Source organism: Bos indicus, chromosome 2 (genome assembly GCF_029378745.1).
Source record: "Bos indicus isolate NIAB-ARS_2022 breed Sahiwal x Tharparkar chromosome 2, NIAB-ARS_B.indTharparkar_mat_pri_1.0, whole genome shotgun sequence".
NCBI classification, from domain to species: Eukaryota; Metazoa; Chordata; class Mammalia; order Artiodactyla; family Bovidae; genus Bos; species Bos indicus.
In genome coordinates, this window is record NC_091761.1 from 48,575,936 (window position 1) to 48,589,750 (window position 13,815).

Genomic DNA, 13,815 nt, shown 5'->3' on the forward strand with positions numbered 1-13,815 from the left:
TTTCAGTTAGTCAGTCATAAATTAGAGATGAGATATGCTGTGTTCCTGCTGCTGCGAGCTTTCACACTCCAGAAAGGAATCTCTACTTACCTATCCTAAAGAAGAAGAAAATGTGGATCAAGAAACCATCAGAGGGGATGCCACACCAAGTCAGATGCACACACATTGTTTAGAGATGGGGAGAATATGCACAGGCTTAAGAAATCAAAATCATTTCCTAAGCACCTGATTTGTATCTGTTTATTCAGTTGGTACATTGGCTCTTTTGTTTCAAGGCATATATATGTAACCAATTACATTTTTTTCCACTTGGGGTGGGTGCTGGGGAACAACTCCTTGAAGAGTCTTCAAAACATTCTTAAACTGGGTGAACATATGTGTAGTTTTCCCTCAAATGTGCTTTATTTGTGTCTGATAATCAGATAGGGAGAAAATAATTACATTTTAATGCATCTGTCTTTTTAAAGAGAAAAGTGCTTTCTGACTCTTGATGGCAAGATTTCATTATTATGATTTTAATGCTTTTAGATTAAAGGAGAGTTTACATTTAGGCTGCAAAGAAGCACAGCTAAACTATTCCTCTAAGACATCTTTGTTTCATTTATGGGCTTGTGTGGAGGTGTGTTTTAATGTATTACATTTAAAACAGACTGTGATATATTAGAGTATTTAAACATCTTAAACCAGAATAGCTTCAGATAACACTGCTATCTTGTATCTGACAGTATCATCATGGGAAAGTCACAGCTTCTAAAACAGATTATCACACGTTTTTATCCTGAACATCCATTTCACCTAAGAGGTTCTGTGACCACCACACATCTTCAAACCTTCTCACTTCAAAAAAGAGTAAGACCTTCAAATTCTTTCAGTGCTACAATAACTGGAAAACTATGGCAATCTATTTCATTTGATTATTTCAGAACTGGTCAGACCTTGATCTCAGGTAAGGTTTGTTTCTTTGAGGCTGAGATTTAGGGCAGCGAAAGAAAGGTGATGATGGATGTTCTGAGCAGAATAAGTTAAGTTTCTAATTCATGAAAAAAAAAGACTAGGAAAAAAGAGGAAAGGGGGGCCAAGATTGTGGCTTGCAAATGAAGGGAGCTGTTGATTTTATTCCAGTACCAGAAATAAAGACTATAAGCCCTTTGAAATTTCCTGTTTGATATCTACTAATAGGATTGGCATGTTTTTAGAAAAACTCCAGGCCCTGTATATATAAATGGTTGTAGCTATCATTTGGTAACACCAAAAATTATGCTGCTGCAGTCAAATGCAGCTGTCCCTTCAAACGCCATGTCCACCTCAAAATGTCATCTTATATGGAAATTGGTTATTTTTGTATATAACTAGTTAAGGGTCAAGATGAGGTCATATGGGATTAGGGTTGGCCCTAAACCCGATGATTAGCGTCCTTATGAGAAGAAGGGAGGACACAGAGATATAGAGAAGAATGAAATGTGAAGAGGAAGGCAAAGATTGGAATCAGCCATCTACATGCCAAGGAACCCTAAGGACTGCTGGCAACCATCTGAAATTAGAAGAGAAGCATGGATCAGATTCTCCCTCAGAGCTTCTAGAAGAAGCCAGTCTTGCTGATACCTTGATTTTGGACTTCAGGACTGTGAGCAAGTAAATATCTGCTATTTTGAGGCACCAAGTCTGCCATAATTTGTTTTGGGAGCCCCAGGAAACTGTTAGAGTTGTTCAACAGTTTTATTCTAACAGTTAATAACCATAGCTTCAAGTGCTTTACCAAACCAATCCTACACTGAATCTTTCAAGCATTGTCAAAACTGGATTTATGGGAACCTCTTATGAAAGGAGTTTTTGCAAAGGGGACCCCAGTGCTTCTTAGTTTTCTGTGGCAAGGTGAGGGCACAGGGGTCCCCAGTGTGCACTGCCCTGTGCCCCTTCTTGATACAAATTCCTACACCATCTTTAGTGTGGAAGAATGATAGCTGTGGTCCAGCTCTCTATACCTGGAGGAACATGCTCCTTGTTTAGGGAGGGTGTGTAGAGAGTCTAAGTCATCATTATAATAGAGATGAGAGGCCTCAGCAGTCATCTGACTAGGCCTCTGGGTAAGAAGACATGATGTGTTGATAAACAAGCTGACTGCATTTCCCAGAACTCTCCCAGGTGAAAGCATCCTATTGACATTAATGCCTGTTTATGGTTCAAGATTCGTTGCATTTGCCCCTAAGTAGAACCATAGATCAGAAACAAAAAGGCAAATTTTGTGTTTCTAAAGTTTTAGTACATTTTCCCTTCAGGGTAAGTACCTGTATTCTGTATTTATCTGACTTCCCAGCCCATTTTAATGATGTCCTCACCCCCAGATTTTCTCAGTTTAGGGTTGCCTTGGAAGTAGGTGAAGGGACTTCCTTAGGGTTTAGAGAAATTCAGCTAGAATGCTCATCTGCTTGGGTTAGCTGAAGTACAGTCTCTTTAGAAGAGGGTGGTCTTTGAAGGATGATGAACATCTCTTATACAGAAATTTGCAACTATGTGGAGGAATGTTCTTATGTTCCTCGTTTTGGTAAATAGAATTCCAATCTGCCCAGTTGTTCAAATTAAAACCCAGAAGTCACTCTTGACTCTGTTCTCCATCCTCTCTCATACCTGATCAATCATCATATCCAACTGATTCTACCTTTCTCTAGATGGACTCACACCTCTCCATCCTCTCCAGCATGTCTGTCAGCAGCCTAGTTCAAGTGGCCATCCCTCTTGCCTAGGTGATTGCAACAGCCTCCTAGTGATTTCATCACCATTAGCTTCTTTCCTTTTCTCAAACCACAGCAGAGTGACCATATTAAATGTACTAGTCAGATCATATTCCCTTGCTTAAAAGATTTCCACGACTTCAAGATAAAACATGAATTCTTTAAGAATGATGTGATGGCCAGTTTTATGTGTCAATTTGACTGGGCTATAGTGTACCCAGATATTTGGTTAAACATCCTGGGTATGTCTGCAAAGGTATTTCTGAGTGAGATGAATATTTGAATTGTAGACTGAATAAAGCAGTTGCCCTCTCCAGTGTGGGCATGCCTCATCCAATCTGAGTTCTGAAAAGATTAAAGGTGAGGGAGAATTCACTTTCTCTCTGCCTGTTTTTGAGTTAGGATGTCAGTTTTCTTCTCTACCTGGGCTGTAGCTAAACCACCAACAAATAGTAAGATCTCTAATAAATTCTCAGCCTCCATGATCATGTGAGCCAATTCCTTACAATAAACCTCTCTATCTATCTATCTGGCATGTCCTATCGTTCTGATTTTTATGGAGAATTCTAACACAGTTCTTACTGGATCTGTCTTGCAATTTTCTCATCTGAATTAAATGCTCTGAATTTCTTTAAGCATCCTGAATCAAAAGTCTTGTCTCTACACCACTGGTTCTCCTTGTTTGCACATTGGGATAACCTGGGGAGCTTTAAAAACTATTGATGTCTGGGTCCTACACCTGTGCTGTGCTTAGTCACTCAGTCGTGTCTGACTCTTTGGGACCCCATGGACTGTAGCCTGCCAGGTTCCTCTGTCCATGGGGATTCTCCAGGCAAGAATACTGGAGTGAGTTACCATGCCCTCCTTCAGGGGATCTTCCTAATCTAGGTCCTACCCCTAGAGATTATTATTAAACTTGTGGGGATGCAGTGGGGAGTTTAAAACAATGTTCCCAGGTAATTTTAATGTCTGATGGGCTAAAAAAACATGAGGCTTTGCACATAAATCTGGATTTTCATCCCCGATTCTGTTTATCAGGCTAATATTCACTTATCCTTCAGGTCTCCATTTAATAATCATTTGCTCCAGAAGCTTTCCTTGATAACCCTTAGACTAGGTTAGTTCCATCTCTATGTATTCCTCTAGCATCCTGTACTTCCCGTCATACCACTCATTACATTTAGCCATGATCATTTCTTTAATCCTTTGCCTTCCCTGTTAGAAGGGAAGCTCCATGGGCTAAGGAATTTTGTCTAGTTTTGCTCCATATTCTATTCTAGCACCTGACTTTGCACCTGGCATTTATTGGTTAGTAAATATTATATTGAAGGCATAAACAAATGTAAACGTATATGGCAGTATACACTGGGTAAAGTTCTTATTTGTTTCAGGTAGTTTGGGGGAGTTTCCCCAGCCTGGTCTGGAATTCTCAGTCACTTTCCAGGGTGATTACCTTTGAGTAACTGACCTCCTTTCCTATCAGGGATCTGCTGTGGGGTGCAGTCTTTGTGACCCATCTTTTCTAGTTGGCATATTTCTTCAGTCACCAGATCTTCAGGATATCTTTTTCCCTGACCTTTACCTACATCTCATCCTGTCCCAAGTGGTTGTGAGATAGAAGCTTACATCAGAATTTCTGTGGAACCATTTTCAAAACATACTTGTTAAAATATCTACCACTTTCCAAATTCTGACGTGGTAAGTCTGGGGTGGACCCCAGGCACTTATGTTTTATATAAGTTCCATAGATGATTCTGGTATCCAGTTTCATCTTTCATGCTTTATAACTGTGTGAAATGGCTACTAGGTTATCAAAGAGAGCAGTGAAAAAACACATGTGGGTCTCTACATTAGTGAAAGAAGGCCAAAGGAAAAAGATATTGTCTAGGACTTTTGTCCATCAGCTAAGACCTGTGGCTTTAGCTGTACCTGTGGCACATGTAGGTATTCCTAAGTGTCCTTCCAGGAATTATGATTCTTACTGTCTAATCCAGAAAAGTGACTCTATGATGGCTCTTTCAGAGCATTGGCAAGGCTGCGGCAGACAAGGCAAGGATATTCAGGGTCAGTGAAAGACTAGGAATCTCCAATTATAAACAGGACTGATCTCTTTTGGGTTTCATATCGCAGAGAAGTTTTCCTCCCAGTTGCCTAACTGAGGCTGGCTTCTGTCAATCTGCAAGAAAGGGGACCTGGCATTTTGCTGTGGTGTCACTCAGTGTTTCACTTTATGTAACACAACCTTTAGAACATTGCTCTTAAATATACGTTAGGGTTGGGCTATTTAAAGCTCAAGACTTACGCTGCTCAGACATGAAGCACAACACTCTAACACAGCTTTAAGTTATGCAAATTGTTTCTTCTCAGTTGCTGCAAGAAGCTTTGTTTTGTGATATTGGCCTAGGGCCAAACAGGTAGCGTGATATGAGTAGGCAGCCCTCCTACTACCTCTCAAGTCGAAGGCTTCAGCCAAGTGCTATTCTCAAACAGGCAAACAGGGGAGAAACAAGTCTGAGGAAAGATGTGTGGGGCCGTGGCACAGTTTGGTTACATGTAGCCAGGCTGGGCTGCCACACAGGGAGAAAGTCTTCTTACTCTCTGCCTGCCACTCTCCACTTGATCCAAGAGAGAAGCTGGACTGGGCCATCTTTTCTAAACCTAAATTTTATCCTAAAAGCTTGATTTTAATATTGGTGTGTTAGTTGCTTAGTTGTGTATGATTCTTTGTGATCCCATGGACTGTAGCCCACTAAGCTCCTCTGTCCACGGGATTTCCCAGGCAAGAATACTGAAGTGGGTTGCCAATCCCTTCTCCAAGGAATCTTCCCAACCCAGGGATTGTACCCGGGTCTCCTGCTTGACAGGTAGATTCTTTACCATTGAGCCACCTGGGAAGCCCCACCAACAAGTAGTGTAGTTAAATAAAGCACTGCGAACAAACAAAAAAGAAGTTAAAGATTACTTAAGATGAACCTTGAATAAGAAAATTCATCCACATTGCAGGCAGAGTCTTTACTGCCTGAGCCACCAGGGATATGCAAAAATAACAAGCAGCAATGGGCATCACATATCTTTATCCTCATGTCAGCCAAGTCCCTTTTTTCCTCAGAGATTTAGTCTAGTTTACTTGGAGCCTAGTCAGTCCCAAGTCATTGCAGGTCCAGATTCTCTCATGATTTCTGTCATTTCTCAGGCTCATGGACTTGTCTCTGCTTCATTACCCGCATCTCTGTGGGTACATATTCAGTCAGGTTTACGTAAGGAATCCATTCACTCCTAGTATTTCGTAAGCTTTGGTGAAGTTTATTCATACCTGGGAGGGGGAATATGGAGAAGTCATTTCCTGCTGTGCACGGCCTCCTGCGACCTTCCTAGCTCCATGTTACTTCTTTCTATCTCTGCTTCTGCCTTCTCTCTCTTTTGACACCCTCTGTCCCCAGTCGGAAATCACCTCTGTTACGCAGAGTAGTCTGGTCTCTGGGGGCAGTGGAGGGAGATGGGGTTCAGCCTTGATCTCTCAACTTGCAAGCACAACCTCACAAGAATTCCTGCTGTTGTGATTCATACTTCCTAGGGAGCAATCTTAGTTATAGATAGATTTTTCCATCCCTGTCACATACTTGTTTAAAATCTTTCCATGAGCTCAGGTTTATCTTGCATATGTATACAATGGAGTCTGTAGAAATTTTAGAAAGTACAGGTGGGTCCTCCTGCAGGCAAGCTGTGTGATGCTATTAGCCCTGAGCTATATAAAAGCACCAAGACTTGAAAGCTTGAGTCTGCACTATTTTGGTGCAAAAACCAGAGTAATGTTGAAGAGTGAGAGAAGAATTCAAGTCTTTTAGGTATAGATGTGCAAATTCCAAAGCAAAAGGTGGAAAACTATACAAGCCACCCTATGAATATTAATAAAAATACTTTACACAAAGCATTCTGAGTTCTCAGAAGAAAGGCACTATATAAGCACAAACATTACCTCATTAATCCTAACAGCCTCCCCGTGAGAGGAGAGCCAAGGCAGGTTATTCCATTTCAAATACAAAGAAATGGATAAAGCAGGAGACATAACTTGTCCCCAGCGTTATCATTATCTCTGCTGTAGAGGTCCTGCTGACCCCTCCTTTGCTAAGCCTCCTCACCCAGGCCAGCTTCACTGCTGGATGCTGTTCATCATTTCACCTATATGTCTCATCTATTCAACCAGACTGTGAGCTCATTGAGGGGAGCTTTTGCATAATTAAAAGCTATCTCCTTTGCATTTCTCCCTCTTACTGCATCCTCCAGAGCATCAGGGACTTAATATGTACTCAAGCAAATGTCTGATGATTGATAGTCATTGTATTATGGAAGTGACAGTGGTTTAACTAGCTATATTTTCCCTTTCCAGTCATTTTCCTTTTTCATATTAAATTTTAAATAATTACAGAATACAAATACCTTGGGTTTTCTGCTAAAAAAAAAAAAAGAAAAGAAATAAAGAAAACATTTTAGACATTCCTTTTGTCTATCGTGCTCTTCCCAGATTTAATCAGTTATTTATGATAGAATAAGGACAGTTTTAAGAAACATATGTTTGGAAAAGAAACTACATGTACACAGAACAAAATTCAAAAGGTATTATAAGAGGTTAATCCTCTCTCTGTTCTTTTCCAGCGCCACCTATTTCCTCTTCCCAGAGGCAATTGCTATTACCAGTCTCTTCTGTCCTTCCAGGGATGGCCTATGTTTACACAAGCATGCAATGCTTATAATTTTTAATGCAAATAATATTATAACATATCATAAACACTGCTCTGCCACTTGCTCTTTTTGCTTAATGATGTATCTTGGAAGTTGTTTCATGTCAGTATTATTAGCTGCTTCACTCAAAGGATTTCTTTTTATGCATTTCATTTGTCTACTCTCCTACTAATGAACATTAGGCTATATTTCCAGCTTTTCATATTACAAACAATGTTACTATGAATGTTTTTCTACCTATATCATATAGCACATGTGTTAGCTTATCTATGGGTTTCCCTTATGGCTCAGCTGGTAAAGAATCTGCCTGCAATGAGGGAGACTTGGGTTTGATCCCTGGGTTGGGAAGCTCCCCTGGAGGAGGGAAAGGCTACCCACTCCAGTATTCTGGCCTGGAGAATTCCATGGACTGTTATAGTCCATGGGGTTACCAAAAGTCGGACACAACTGAGCGACTTTCACTTTTACCTTCACAAGCATATCTATAGGATAAATACCTAAAGTAGCATGGCTGGGTCAAAGAATTTGTATATTTAAAATTTTGACGGGTACTGCTAAATTGCACTCTATAGAAAAAAGTTGTACTAACATACATTCCCAAATCAATGGGAGAGAGCATGATACATTTTAGAAAAGCTATATAAATTAGATGAAAATGTGGAAAAGGGGCAAAAATCAGATTATAGCATAGCATTATGCTCCACTGTAGATGCTATTGGTTGTTATTCCTATCTAGAGTTTATTATGTCTCAGGCTCTGTTGTGGGCTCTTAATTAGCTCAAAACAATTCTATAATTAATTATTAGGTGATTTTATTTGAAGGGACTTTAAATTGGTACCTAGCATACCAGTCAACTTTAACAGTTAGCTGTTAGAAAAGCACAAACATTTATTGAATATCTCCTGTGTGCCAGGAAGAGAAAGAAACACTTCCAATTCTATGTTATTTAGTCCATTGAGATAGGTATTATTATCCTAATTTTCTGATGAGGAAACAGAAATTCAGGTTTGGCCCAAGATATGCTATGGAACTGAAGAAGACGTCTCTAACTCTTTCAGCTGTGTCACACTGGCTTGTGAGACCTAGAAGATTGAGAATACTCAGTCAATTGAAATGACATTTTTCTAAGGAAGAAGACTGTGACTCCAATAGCATCGCAGCAGGGAGGATGTCCAAATATGTGTCCTCTGAACTTGTCAGCAGAAACAGCAACCACCTGGTACCCAAAGGATGTTTTTTGATAGAAAAATCTCAACAAGACTGCCATTCTCTGTCAGATAGTTAGGGTCTAAGAGACAGATCTGTCATCACACGTTACGACCCTGCTCAAGAAGGAACAGATTTTAATCGCAGCATTATTTTAGGAATTGGCAATTGCAAGAAAGGGAACATAAGGGGGTGGAACACAAGTTTCATTTTCACATTAGGATACACAGCTGAGCTGAGACACTATCAATGGCCAAAATTTGAGTCCCATGGTTACTGCTCTGATGAAATTCTGTGGAAAGTGGAGTTTCACTTCCAGACAAATTGACCACCAACAGAACCAAGAAGATCCAGGCAATCATCTGTTGGTTTTTTTCTACCAGAGAAAACTGCTGAGGAACTTTTGCTGGAAGCCAGGGATAGCAACGTGTGTCTTGTGTTGAGTTTGTGTTCAAAAGATGGTGGTGCTGGAGACTTGAAAGTGAAAAGTGAAGTTGCTCAGTCGTGTCCGACTCTTTGCGACCCCATGGACTGTAGCCTACCAGGCTCCTCCCTCCATGGGATTCTCCAGGCAAGAGTACTGGAGTGGGTTGCCATTTCCTTCTCCAGGGGATCTTCCTGACCCAGGGATCAAACTCGGGTCTCCTGCATTCCAGGCAGACACTTTAACCTTTGAGCCACCAGGGAAGCCCAGGGAGACTTGAAAGTACCTCTTTAAGAAAAAATTGTATTTTATTTTTAATTGGGAGATAATTATTTTATCTACAGTAATGTGATGGCTTCTGCCATATATCAACATGAATAAATCACAGGTACTCACATGTCCCCTCCCTCTTGAACGTCCTCCCCATTCCCTCCCCCTCCCACCCCCCCCCCCCGCCCCCACTCCTCTAGGTTGTCACAGAGCACTGGCTTTGGACTCCCTGCATCACAGAGCAAATTCCCACTGGCTGTCTGTTTTACATATGGTCATGTATATGTTTCAATGCTACTCTCTCAAACCATCGCACCCTCTCCTTTCCCCACTGAGTCCCAGAGTCTGTTCTTTACGTCTGTGTCTCCTTTGTTGTCCTATAAACAGGACCATCAGTTCCATCTTTCTAGATTCCATTATTTATGTGTTAAAATACAATATTTGTCTTTCTCTTTCTGACTTACCTCACTCTGTATAATAGGCTCTAGGTTCATCCACCTCATTAGAATGGACTCAAATGCATTCCTTTTTTATAGCTGACTAATATTCCATTATGTATACGTACCATAACTTCTTTATCCATTCATCTGTCAATGGACATCTGGGTTGCTTCCATGTCCTAGTTACTGTAAACAGCACTGCAATGAACACTGGGGTACGTGTGTCTTTTTCAATTGTGGTTTTCTCAGGGTATATGCCTAGTAGTGAGATTGCTGGGTCATATGGTAATTTTATTCCTAGTTTTGTAAGGGATCTCCATACTGTCCTCCATAGTGGCTGTATCAATTTACATTCCCACCAACATCGGAAGAGGGTTCCATTTTCTCCACACCCTCTTCAGCATTTACTGTGTGTTGACTTTTGATGATGGCCATCCTGACCTGTGTAAGATATCTCATTGCACTTTTGATTTGCATTTCTCTAATAATGAGTGATGTTGAAGATCTTTTCATGTGTTTAAAATTAAAAGATTTTGCACCATGAAGGAAACCATAAGCAAGGTAAAAAGACAATGCTCAAAACGGGAGAAAATAATAGCGAGTGAAACAACTGACAAAGGATTAATTTCCAAAATATACAAGCAGCTCATGCAGCCAATATCAGAAAAACAAATAACCTAATACAAAAGTGGGCAGAAGACCTAAACAGATATTTCTCTAAATAAGACATACAGATGGCTAATAAACACATGCCAGTTCCTTTTTAATAGGGATATTTTGCACACTGCACCTTGATGAGGCCTCAATACTATCAAATAGCTTAGTTCAACAAGTATTTACTGTGTCTGCCAATATAGGGACATTTCCATGATGAATCAGCTGTAAGATGTATGAAACATAAATTATTCAATTTATATGCAGAGGAATATTTAGTCTAATTGTGCAGATAAAAACACATACACATGAAAAGCTACAAGACTTCTTCCAATAAATATTTGTTTGTAGAATCTACTCTGTGAAAGGCATGGAGCCAGGTTCTCAGGATACTAGGTTCAGAGGAAAAGAGACACAGATCCTTGTCCTCCTTATTTATAGTGCAGATGGGGAGACAGATGACTGAACAGTTACATCAAGTGAGTATTACAGGAATATGTGCTACAGAGATTCAGAGAGGTTATGTTAACCTGTGCTGGGGACAGAAAGCTTTAAGTAGAGGGTAGATATGAAAGTCAAAAGGGCAATGATCAAATACTTTTGTTGTCTTTCTTCTGGGTGAAGATATCTCCTAGTAGAAGATGTTATGGTTGTTGTTTAGTCACTAAGTTGTGTCCAACTCTGGCCCTGTAGACTGTAGCCTGCCAGGCTCCTCTGTCCGTGGGATTTTTCAGGCAAGAATACTGGAATGGGTTGCTGTTTCCTTTTCCAGGGGATCTTCCCAACCCAGGGATCAAACTTGCATCCCCTGCACTGGCAGGTGGATTCTTTACCACTGAACCACCAAGAAAGCCCCCCAGAAAAAATAGGTATGGAATTGTAATTGCTGATAAGCAAATATTTCCATCTTTTCTCCTTCTGGGCACATGGATGATTATACTTCCCCACGCTTTCTGAAGTTAGGCTTGGCTAAAGACATGAAAGTAACCTAAACATCCATTGCAGATGAATGGATAAAGAAGACATGGTACATATATAGAACAGAATATTACTCAGCCAGAAAAAAGAAGGAAATAATGCCATTTGCAGCAACAAGGATGAAACTAAAGATATTATCATACTTACTCAAGGGAAATAAGTCAGAAAGAGAAAGACAAATACCATATGATATCATTTAGATGTGAAATCTAAAATATGACACAAATGAATGTATCTACAAAAACAGAAACAGACTCACAGACATAGAGAACAGATTTGTGGTTGCCAAGGGGGAAGAGGGTTCAGGGAGGGATACAGGAGGAGGTTGGGGTTAGCAGATATAAGCTATTATATATAGAAAGGATAAACAATAAGATCCTGCTGGGAACTATTCAATATCCTATGAAAAACCATAGTGGAAAACATAAAAAAAGAAGGTATATGTATATAACTGAATCACTTTGCTATATGGTAGGAATTAATAAACACTGTAAATCAACTATACTTCAATTTAAAAAATAAAGGAGTTTAGGCTTGGCTATATAACTTGTTTTGGTCAAAGCAAGCAAAATTGCTACGTGCCACTTCTTTCTGGAAGTGTTAAATGTGTGCGTGCTCAGTCATTCAGTCATGTCCGACTCTTTTTGGCACCATGGACTGTAGCTTGCCTGGAGAAAAATAAGGAGTCACCAGCAAATAGATAGTATTTAAAGCCAGTGAGTAGATGAGGTCATCTAGGAAATGTGTGTAGATATTAAGAGGAGAGTCCAGGTCTGAGCCCCATGAGCACTCCAAAACTTAGAGGCTGAGCAGAAGAGTCAAGAAAGAAGACAGAGAATACAAAGATCAATGAGGTAGAAGAAGAGCAGGAGAGCTGGAAGTCAAGAGAAGAGTGTTAAGATGGGAGGAATGATTAGACATGTTAGTTGCTGCTGAGAGGTGGATAAGAGAAGACAGACATTTTCATTGACTGTGGCACAGAGGTGGTTCTCAGTGAACTGAAAAGAGCAAATTAAGTGGAGCTGGAAACTAGATTGCAAAGGGTTGAAGAAGGAATGAATGTGTAGTAAAAAGAAGTTGTGTGTAGAAAAGTTGTAAAAGCAAGCAAAGAAATGGTCTGATTGACAGATGGTCAATGCATGATGGTGCATGTGGGTCAACAGAACTGCTTTTTAAAGGATAAGAGACTCTAAAGCATGCTGTGTAGTGATGGGGAAGACTCAGTAGAGAGAAGGAAAGAGAGAGAGAGGGAAGGAGGGAGGAGGAGAAAGAAGAAGGAGAGGTGGAGGAAAAACAGGAAGACTTTAAACACAACGTGCTTTAGAGTGTATAGAGTTAACAAGCACGGTAGAAAAGAAGGCATTGACATTGATGTTGACGAATTTTGTGTGGGCAGAAAGATATGGCAACATCATTGACTAATGCCCATTTGTAGTACCTGAGATGGTATTTTGGTATAAAAACTAGTAGGATAGACTGATTGTAGCCATGGCTTTATTAGAGAAATAGTAGGTCTAAAGACTGAAAATACCTAACTGGAGAGTGGGAAGGGAAGATTTCTCAGTACAGGAATCTGTTCTACCACTGCCTTTGGTAGACACTCATCCAGCCTCTGCTCAAAAGTGAGGGCAGATTTCAAAGCAGCTAATATTTGAGCTGGTCTTCCCCAGTGGCTCAGCGGTAAAGAATCTACCTACAATGAAGGAGACGGGGCAGGAACCACGAGTTCGATCCCTGGTTTGGGAAGATCCCCTGGAGAAGGAAATGGCAACCCACTCTAGTATTCATGCTTGAAAAGTCATGGACAGAGGAGCCTGGTGGGCTACAGTCCATAGGGTCACAAAAGAGTCAGACACAACCTAGCAACTAAAAAACAACAAAGATTTGAGTTAGCTTTGGGACTTTGTTATTTAGGCCAAAGTGGATTTGAGAGGAGGGGGCTTGATGAAAACAGCTTCACAAGAGGGAGCATTTAGGAGGGTGGGAGCAGGGAGGCTGTGAAAGTAGAGAGGCCAGATGGGAGGGCTGTGGGACAGAGGACAACAAATACAGCAGCACTGGGGTTGCAGATAAAGGGAGACAATGGGCCGGATGCCATGAAAGGCTGTATGAGGAAGCATTTCAGGCTGTTGGTATCTGGGAGGAAGAGGTAGGCATGGGAGAGGGTAAAATATGATTATATATTTTTAAGCTTAGAGAAATTATGAACAGAACAGGTTAAGTTAGAGATATAGAACTTGGCCTTTGGGGGTGATTTTCTTATAAGTGATTTTTGAGCCAATGAGACTAGATGAATTTTCAGAGAGAAAGTATGGAGAGAGAAGAGCAGGACATAAAGGAGAAAGAGGAATGAGTGAAGGAGGCATAAAAGAA